The 10,792-nt window shown below is 42.2% G+C and overlaps 1 long non-coding RNA gene across 1 annotated transcript; it reads right to left on the reverse strand.

The window, feature by feature from the left end:
- Window positions 1–3,532: 3,532 nt before the first annotated feature.
- Window positions 3,533–8,183, reverse strand: LOC119545545. The gene is made up of 3 exons (XR_005219110.1): window positions 8,170–8,183; window positions 7,780–7,850; window positions 3,533–3,731 (listed from the first exon to the last, which is right to left on the reverse strand). It is a non-coding gene; the product is annotated as an uncharacterized LOC119545545 (long non-coding RNA).
- Window positions 8,184–10,792: the final 2,609 nt, after the last annotated feature.

Genomic DNA, 10,792 nt, shown 5'->3' on the forward strand with positions numbered 1-10,792 from the left:
TCTGACGCTTCTTTTTCTTCATGACCTCAACACCCAATGCCCCCGTTCCTTAAGCACACAGAAATAGCCCACCAGCATGGATAATTTCGCTGTGCAGTGCTATCTACAATGAGTATTGTGCCTTATTTAACGTGCCCCAAGGCAAAGTATGTGTGCATTGCATTCTCTCTATGGCCCTGCAGCTTCCCACACAGCTGGTGCCTGCACACCTGACGTGTGTCCTTCTGGCTCTCTCACAATGAGAACCGTGACACCCTTGATTTTGGGGCCTTACTTCCTTTATCTATAAAATGTAAGTGGTCTACTTGAGAATCCTGTGGTTCTCCTCAGTCACCACATTCTAAAATTCTCTATACTACTCAATCTTGTAGCAAGTTATCATTTACACCAGACTCAAAGAAGGCGAAGTGATTTTGCTGTCTCCTTAAACTCGGTGTCATGGATTATAATGCAACAAAGAATTTAGAGGTGAAGTCTTGATTTTAACAACTGGTTCTCAAATGGAGAATTAGAGAAAGAACACACAGAGAGAAGCAGCAAATGTGAATCTAGATGAAGGGTTTATAAGTGTTAATTGTACCTTTCTTGCCTCTTTTCTGAAGGGTGACTTTCCTTTAAATTAAAAAATATAGAGAGAATAAAAAAGAATGGATTCTAATTATCAGTGTGGTTGTCCAAAGGGATGTTTTTTGCTCTCTGTTAAACCTAAATTCAGAAATTTCCCAAGTGTCCTAAGAAATGGGATCTTCCTTTACAGAAAGGCTGTTGACACCTGTGAATAAAAAGACCAGGGCAAAATGCCTCTTCAGTGACCTCAAAAAGTGCCATGGTCCAACTCTTTGACTCTTCCTTTTGAGAGACAAATAAGAAAAGACATTTATCTCCTCCCCTAAGCCCCCCAAAACTTGGAGAAATGAACACAAGACTTTTAAAACATGTTGAACTATAGTTTTGAACATGATGAAAACACATTAGGGTTTAAATTTGTTTCTTATTTAGACAAAACTGTTACCAATTTAAATGTCTAAGTCATTGACTCATTCCATATATATTTATTGAGCACCTACTATGTGCTAGGCGCTATTCTGGGGAGGAAGCCAGTGAAGCAATGATCTCTGTCCTTGTGAGGTGGAGATGGGAAAAGGAACAACAAACATAACAAAAAGAAGTTCATTATATTATGCTAGAAAGTGATAAGTGTTATGGAAAAAAGGAAAAATTTGAGCAGAAGAAAGAACTCTGGGGTTCCATGGGACAGAAAGCTGATTCTGGTTTTCACTGGGAGGCCTCCAATTCCACTCCTAGGCATAGACCCCAAAGAATTGAAAGCAGGGACTCAGATATTTGTATGTAAGTGCTCACAGCAACATTATTCACAGTTGCCAAAAGGTGGAAACAACCCAAGTGGCCATCAACAGATGAATGGGTGAACAAAATGTGGTACATACATACTGTTCAGTTTGCTAATGCTGCTGGAATGCAAAACTCCAGAAATGGCTTGGCTTTTATAAAAGGGGGTTTATTTGGTTACACAGTTACAGTCTTAAGGCCATAAAGTGTCTAAGGTAACACATCAGCAATAGGGTACTTTCACTGGAGGATGGCCAATGGTGTCTGGAAAACCTCTGTTAACTGGGAAGGCACGTGGCTGGTGTCTGCTTGCTCCCAGGTTGCGTTTCAAAATGGCGTTCTCCAAAATGTCTGTATCAGCTTCCAATGGCCGTCTTCAAAATGTCTGCTCAGCTACAGCTCCTCTCTCAGCTCCTGTGCATTCTTCAAAGGGTCCCTCTTGGCTGTGGCAAGATTACTCCTTCTGCCTGAGCTTATATAGTGCTCCAGTGAACTAATCAAGGTCCACGCTGAATAAGTGTGGCTATATCTCCATGGAAATACTGAACCAACTGGTTCCAACCTCATCCACACTAATACATCTGCCCCCACAAGATTGCATTAAAGAATGTGGCTTTTTTCTGGGGGGCATAATATATACAAACCAGCACACATACTGTGGAATATAACTGAGCTGGAAAAAAGAAACTAAGTTCTGATACTCATGACAAAGTGGACAGACTTTGAAGACATCATGCTATCATAAGCCAGACACAAAAGGACAAATTGTATATGATTCTTGTTATTTAATGTACCTGGAATAGGCAAATTCATAGAGACAGAAAGAAGACTTATTACCAGGGGCTGGGGAAGGAGAGAAAAGGGAGTTGCTGCTTAGTGGGTATAGAGTTTCTATTTGGGATGATGAGAATGTTCTGGTAATAGAGAGTAGTAAAAGTCACACAACATTATCAATGCACTTAATGTCACTGAATTGTAACTTGAAAATGGCTAGAATGGTTTTCTGGTATGTATATTTTACCACAATAAAAGCAAACAAAACAATTGCCAAGTGACCAGGGTGATAGAGTCCAGGAGAGGGCAGAAGACAAGATGAGAAAGTGAAGAGAGGGCCCTGTAGGGCCTGATGTGGTCTGATTTACATCTTAGAAGGACCACTGCAGCTGCCCAATGGAAAGGAGACTAAGAGAGAGGATCTTCTCTGAGTAGACCTGCTTCTGGGGCCACCTTCTGCTTTTGATTAGGTTAAGCAAACCTAATGAATTCTAAATATTGGCCCTGTGTTAACTGGTTATAGGTGATGTTAGATCTATATTCTTCCCCAGTAGCTCCCAATTATCTGTATTCTTGCCCACATCACCCTCTGCTTTAAATTACTGGTGTGTACCAGTTACGGTCGGTTGTTTTCAGAAAAGTTTTCATTCTAATTAGTTGCAGTACATCTGTTTCTTGTTAAAAATGAACTTTATACCCTTTCCAATCTTTGAAAACATGGCTTCCCCCCATGTTTGTTCTCTGTCACACCTACAAGCCTGATAAATGCCTTAGAAAAACTGCATCTTGACAGCATAATTAAAACATAATTGATTGCATTTTCTTAACCTCTGTCACTCAAAAAGGAAGCAAAATACAATTTATGTGGCTGGAAAAAGCAAGGGGGTGGTGATTTATTTACTATGTCAGATTGGAAAGCATATTAGTATTTATTGAAATCAAATGTAAAGAGGGTAAGTGGTTTTTCCGGTTTGCTAATGCTGTCAGAATACAAAACACCAGAAATGGACTGGCTTTTATAAAAGGGGATTTATTTGGTTACACAGTTGCAGTCTTAAGGCCATAAAGTGTCCACGGTAACGCATCAACAATCAGGTACCTTCACTGGAGGATGGCCAATGGCATCCAGAAAACCTCTGTTAGCTGGGAAGGCATGTGACTGGTGTCTGCTTACTCCCAGGTTGCGATTCAAAATGTTGTTCTCCAAAATGTCTGCATCAGCTTCCAATGGCCATCTTCAAAATGTCTCTCACAGCTCTAGCTAGCTATGAGCTCCTTCTGTATGAGCTTTTATAGAGCTCCAGTGAACTAATCAACGCCCACTCTGAATGGGCGTGGTCAGACCTCCATGGAAATTATCTAATCAGAGTCATCACCCACAATTGGATGGGTCACATCTCCATGGACACAACCTAATCCAAAGGTTCCAACTTAACACTGATATGTCTGCCCCTACAAGAATGCATTAAGGAATATGGCTTTTTCTGGGGGACACAATATATGCAAACTGGCACAGTGATTTTCTCAGCAGAATTTGGTTAGCATCATCCTTTTGGAAAGGTAGAGTAGAGGCTGGTAGAATCCTGGAGACTCCTCTTGTTTCAAATCTGAGGGATCAAGTGTCAGTGGAAAATGAGTATGTTAGAAAAAGAGAATGCTTGAACTTATTCAGAAAAGTCTATTCTGGCTGCCTAGCTCTGACTGGATCTAGCAGCAAATGCTGCCACAATGGAATCATGGCCAAATTCTTAATCAAGCCCCTTTTTGTCCCCTCCCCATCTTTGCAGACTGATCTCAGAAGGCACCTTACTCTTCTGGCACCTTGGACACTTTGAAATTCCCTAAACCTGCCTCTGTACTTTCTCCAAATTGCCAATTTTACTTGAATTCAGTCTCCGTTTTTGTGAAGCCTACTCATCCAAGAGGGCCCACCATGTAAAGAATTGGGATGTGTATGGACAGAGGATTGGTAGAAGGTGAAATTGGGACAAAAGTAGAGGAGAGAGGAAATGAGAGAATTCAGATAAATTATCTGAAGAAAAACAGAAGTTCAAGAAGCCAAGTTTAGAGGGCATCTCCTTTTCGGTCCAAAAGTGAAGCCAGTTGAATGTTGAAAGTGATCAGGTCTCAGGTGCAAATATGAGAAGAAGAAATAAAGCTTGAAACAATGTCAGGAGGAATATTTCAGGAAATGACTACATGAAGAATAAAAGTTGGCACAACAAGAAGAAAAACTCAACTGGGAAATTTTCTCCCCTCCTTCCCTCCCATCTTCCCTCCCTTCCTTCCTTCCTTCTGCAAATACTTGTTGAGCACTTAGCATGTGTCAGATGCTGAGCAAGATGTTGGGAATGCAAAGATAAATAAGAAAATGATCCCTATCCTGAAAAGGGATGGGAGAAGTCGATGCACAAAAGAGATAACTGCAGTGAAGCAAAAGCAGTCCTCAGAGGGAAATTTGTAAACCACAATAGAAGGAGGCTAGAAATCAATAACAGGTAGTGTTTCAGTTTGCTAAAGCTCCTGAAATGCAATATACCAGAAATGGATTGGCTTTTATAAAGGGGATTTATTAGGTTACAGATTTACAGTTCTAAGGCTATGACAATGTGTGGTCATGAAAATGCCATGAAAATTGGTTCCTTACCAATTAAAGCCCCAATAGGATGATACCGTCTCTGAAGAAAGGCCAATGGCATCTGGGTTTCCTCTGTCACATGGGAAAGCACATGACCACAGTCTGCTGGGCCTCTCCTGGTATTAGCTTCTCATTTTCATTGTTTTTTTCCAAAATGTCTCTGGGCTTCTGTCTTAGCTTCTCTGTGACAGCTCCTGTGCATTCGTGCTTGTTTCTCCCAGGGTGTTTCTCTCTAAGCATCTGGGGGTCCTTTCTTAGCTTCTCCAGGGCAAACTCTGGGCTTCATCACTTAGTGTAGTGTCTCCATACATATTTCTGCCTGCATCTCTAAGTGCCTGGGTCTCTGTTGCCTCTGAGCTCTCTTTCTCCCAGAGCTCTCTTAAGGACTCCAGTAAATGAATTAAGACCCACTTTGGATGGGCAGAGTCACATCTCCTTAGAAATAATCTAATCAAAAGGTCCCACCCACATTTGGGTGGTTCACATCTCCAGGGAAACAACCTATTCTAAAGGTCTCACCCACAATAGGTCTACCCCCATGAGAGTGGATTAATAGAACACAGTCTTTTATGGGGTACATAACAGATTCAAAAAGCACAGGCAGAGAACTGGAAAACCCACACATATATGGAAGTTAAAGAGGTGATTGCAATAAAGTACAGTAAGTGCTAAAACAAGGGTTAAAAATGCCAAGAAAGGCAGCTATGAATGTCAGTATTACACCATATGGCAACAATTGAAAAAGCTGAAAAAGAATTCAGACTTTAATTAGAGATATGAACAAAGAGGATCTGGTTAGGACTAAGGCAAATCAAGCCCAAGGGTAAAGGATGATACTGACTGGGTTTTAAAATTACAACTAATGTGTGAGACAAAGGGAGGAGAAGTTTATTGGTTCAGGATCTCTATTTTCTGTAGCACACTAGATAATTTAACTTGTACGAACAGTTTGTTTGAACACCATAGGTGCATGGAGCTTTGAATGGGAAGTGGGATTTGATGAGTTTGTATAGCCTGGGGTGAAATCCGGATACATCCCAGCATGATATGGGCAGAGAGTATAATTGTATTTGCAGGGCCCCCTGAGGAACTGGGGAGAAATGCAGAAGTGTTGGACTTCCCTACCTGGTTGATTGCTGATTTTCCTGCAAACATTGAGGACTGCCAATTTAGTGGGCTGAGCCCTCTATCTGGGGGCTTTCCCTTGTGAGGCTAGTCACTGCAAGGGAGAGGCTAAGCCCACTTATAATTGTGCCTAGGAGTCCCCAGCAGAGAGCCTCTTTGTTGCTCAGATGTGGCCTCTCTCTCTAACTAAGCCACATTGGCAGGTGACTCACTGCCCTCCCCACTACATGGTACAGGACACCTAGAGGTGTCCCCCTGGCAACGTGGGAAATGACTCCTGGAGATGAGCCTGGATCCAGCACTGTGTGATTGAGAGGATCTTCTTGACCAAATGGGGGAAGATAGATGAAGCAAAGTAGGGTTCCAGTGGCTGAGAGATTTCAAATAGTTAAGAGGTCACTCTGGAGGGTATTCTTATGCGCTATATAGATATCACCTTTTAGTCTTTAGTGTGCTGGAATGGCTAGAGGGAAATATTTGAAGCTGTTAAATTGCAACGCAGTGATCTTGATTCTTGAAGACAATTGTTAAACTATGTAGATTGCATAGTGTGGCTGTGTGACTGTGAAAACCTTGTGGCTCATACTCCCTTTATCCAGTGTATGGACAGATGAGTGGAAAAATGGGGACAAAAACTAGATGAAGAATAGGGTGGGATGGAGGGGATGGAAAGTTTTGGGTGTTCTTTTTTGCTTTTATTTTTATTTTGGAGTAAGGAAAAAGTTCAAAAATTGATTCTGGTGATGAATGCAAATATATGATGGTGCTGTGAATAATTGATTGTACACTGTGGATGACTGTAGGGTGTGCGAGTATATCTCAGCTAAACTGTATTAAAAGAAGTAAATGAACAATGAGGGGAGGAGGGGAATGGGATGTTTTGGATGTTCTTTTTAATTTTAATTTTAATTTTATTTTTTTGAGTAATGAAAATGTTCAAAGCTTAATTGTGGTGATGAAAGCACAACTATAGGACAATATTGTGAAGAACTGATTGTACACTTTGAATGATTGTATGCTATGTGATTATATCTTAATAAAATTCAATAAAAAAAAAAGATTCAAAAAAATGCCAAGAAAGCAACTAATTGTTTGTGTGGGATAATCAGAGATGTTTTTGCAGACACCTTCTCCACCCCCCCATTACTTTTATTTCATTCATTCAACAATCTTTATTGTGTAACCTCCTATAGACCAGGTACAAGGCACAAGACAGACAGTTCTTGCTCTTAGAGAACCCATTTTCTAATAGGAAGAGATAGACAATGCAACCATCAGCCAACAAGTGAACAAGAAAACTGTCAGGTGATGATAAGAGCTGGGTATAAAACTGACACAGGAAGGGAAGGCCTTTCTGAAGGGACATCGCAGCTGACATCTCAGTGGCAATTAGGAACCCCCTGGAGAAATATGAAATATGGGGGTGAGAGTGGGGAAAACATTCTAGGCCAAAGTAACAGCTAATGCAGACACAGAGGACTGAGCCTGGCCTGGAGGAAGACAAACGCTGGAGCTCGGTGGGGCAGGGAAAGTCTGCCAGGAAGTGGAAGGAGGGTCAGCTCCTGTGTGTTTTGAAAGCCGGGTGAAATACTTTTATTTTATTCAATGTGATGGGAGCCTACTAGAGGATTTTAAGGTGGAGTGTGGACATGCTTTGGTTTATATTAGAAAAATAACCTTCTGGCTGCTCTGTAGAGAATGGATAGTGGTGGAAGCAGGAAAACCAGTAGTCTAGTGTCAAGTCCAAGAGACTGGGGCAGAGCAGAGTAGACCGAAAAATCTGGTTAGTTGTGGTGGAATAGATAGGACCTGCTACTGGAGCAGAGGTGGGCTGGGAGTAAAAGAGAAGAATCCAAGAAAACCAGTCAGTCCCAAAGCTTGTCCCAACCTACCTTATAAATACTTCCTGAATTTCTCCATGTTCATTCCTCTGCCTCAGATCTTATCTCTCTCATCTTGACCACTGTAAGCAACTGCCAACAAATTAATCTTGGGCCTCAAGCCTGGCTCTCCTTGTAGGGGACCCTGACCCCGTTTTTTATACCCCATCACCATCACTTTCCAAAGCAGCTCCCTCCCTGACTAAATGGTAAAAGTTTCCGTTTCTCTTTTCTCTGATCTTGGAAACCCCCACCCATATACCTCATAGAGAATTTCTCGTTTTTAACAGCTCCAGCTAGACTAGCCTTAATTGGCATTAACTGCCAAGGTCTGCACAACTAAAAAGAAAGTTAACCTAAAAGAAAACTTTGCCTAATTATAATAACAAAATTCACACTCACGGAACTGTAACCAGTTGTTTTGTTTCGCTGACACTGTGCTTTGAAACTGCACCCTGTAACCAAAACAACTCCTGATTGACCTCCTTGTATCCCCTTATCTTGTTTTGCAACCCTAAACTTGGGTGTCCTTGCACTTTGCCCCCTATTGATTAATATAAATCAGCCCAGAACTAAACACCCCAGATTCCCAAACTGTCTTGCTGAACCAAGCCAGTCCTAATCAAAATTAGTAGCCAAACTATGTAATTAATTGCTCTAGGCATATTCAGCAATTAGACTCTGTCTGAACAGCTTTGCTTATTATTCTAAGCCTGCCTGCCTTTGTTGGAATATTACAAAACGCTAAAACTTTCTCCTGTTCAGGGGGACAGATTTGAGGAAGCTGTCCTGTCTTCCAGAGGCTAACCTTTGCTAAATAAACTTTTTCTCTTCTCAAAATCTCAGTGCTTACTGATTGAGTCTGTGTACATCGAGTGAGGACTCACTTTTGAGCTGTGACATCCTCATCCTCAATCATCTCCACATAGCTGACAAAATGAGTTTTTTGATGATACAAAGCTAATCACATCCCTCCCTCTTACAATTCTTAAGTGAGTCCCCAAATTGTCTTTAGACTGAAGCCCAAATTGCTTAGGAGAGGAAAAGGCATTATAATGTTAGCTACTCCTATCTACATCTAATCCTCATTTAATCCCTCCCAGAATCTCAGGAGGAAGTGATTATCCCCACTGTATAGGTAAAAAACTGAGGTTAGGAGGAAGGACTGGTTTCAGGTCACAAGGTATTACAGATATTGCATAGCAGGGCCCCACTTCACAGAAGCCAGAGGTTTCCAAACTTGCTGGACAGGGCACTAACACCCTTCCCCCACCCCCCACCCAGGGCAATGATATGTGAATATCCTCTGGAGGCACCTGAATTTCTTTTTTGACTTAAATTTTTTTTTTTTTTTAATTGGAAGCTATATTTTTAACAACTGCCCAGGGAGATTCTGAAGATCTGTTAGTTTGGAGGAACTGATAAGAGCTCTGAGATAGGAACATTCCTACATTTCTGAGTCCATTCCAACTTCGCCACCAAGAGGGCTTTGCCAGTACCCAGGGTTGGGCTTACACACGGAAGAGATTTCAGTTTCGATCCCGGAATGATCTCCTCAGCCAGCGGGGACAGCAGGGGCTGTGTTCTAGCACCCACACGAATTAAATGTGACCATGTGGGGCAAGTCCGTTGACTTCTTTTTAGCCCAGTTGTCCTATCTGTAAGACGGGAAAGGGTCATAATGTCTGCTCCTGCAATTGAACAGATAACTGATAGATAATGAAAAAATGTAAAGAGATGGTTACCTGCAGGCCTAAGGCGAGGGAGGGAGCCCAGAGTCCTTCGGTGCCTCCCAGTTTGGGTTCTGTGGTCACACCCTCCCGAGAAGCTATGGGGTTGTTCCACATGGAGGGCCAAGCGCTCTCCTTTTTCTCTTCCTAATTGCATGGGGTCCACTCATCCTGGACTTGATGAGCTCATCTGAGGTGAAGACTCCAGCAAACAAATGCTGGTGCCAAACCTCTTCCCTTTAAGGGATTCCCTCGTGAGTTTCAGCAAGTTGCTGAAGTAATTAGTGATGTCCGAGAGCACGAACTCTGATCACCGCTTGGTGTGGCGTGTTAAGGGACTGTGTTCAATACAAGTTGGTCAAAAACAGCCCAGGAAATAGTTCTAGAACTCGTGGTTGTGGTGGTTCCAAGGCAGAGCAAAAGGGAGCAGAAGAGAGGCAATGAGTTGAAAACAATTGTAGAATTTAAAAGCATCATTAGGTGTATGTGTTCTGCTCTTTCCAGAGCCAGAAAGAACAGCGAACCCTTCCTTTTAAGGAGAGAGACTCTCTTATACCTAATTTAAGGCCATCCCAGGACCCAACCTTCCCAACCCCCTGCCAGGGGCTGATTGTTTATCGGGATGAAGTAATCCTATGTGGTTCTTTCCAATGAGGGTGGGGAACTGTGATTTAGCCAAATCCATACAGTGTGTCTAGTTTTTAGTAACAGGCCTTAAAAATTGCTTAATTGAATATTACTTTGGGAAAATGTCAGGAAATTGAAACATTGGTGTACAGGATTAAGCTTTGGGGTTGGGGGTTCCAAGTGGCTTGTACCATACCAATCACCCCCAGGGCTGTCAAGGCACCAGAGGTCATGACCCAGGAGCCATGCAAAGGAGGCAGCCCCTTGACTCCCCACTCTTTGGATCTCAAAGCCATGGAAAATCAAATAATACATGTGAATTGTGCTTTTTTCCCTTTATTAGAGAAATTGTGGGTTTGCGGAACAATCATGCATAAAATATAGGATTCCCATATACCACCCTATTATTAACTGTGCTTTTAGAGACACCAGGGTTTTTTCAACCTTGGCACTAATTTCGGGACAGATAATCCTTTGTTGTGGGGCTGTTATTTGCAGTGTAGGAGGTTCAGCAGCAAGCCTGGCCTCTGCCCATTAGATGTCGGTAGCACCCTACCCCTAGTTGTGACACCCCAAAATGTCTCCAGACACTGCCAAATATCCTCTGGGGGATAAAATTACCCCCGGTTGAGACTCACTGCTGCAAACAGACAAATAAACAAAAACAA

Source organism: Choloepus didactylus, chromosome 10, assembly GCF_015220235.1.
Source record: "Choloepus didactylus isolate mChoDid1 chromosome 10, mChoDid1.pri, whole genome shotgun sequence".
NCBI lineage: Eukaryota > Metazoa > Chordata > Mammalia > Pilosa > Megalonychidae > Choloepus > Choloepus didactylus.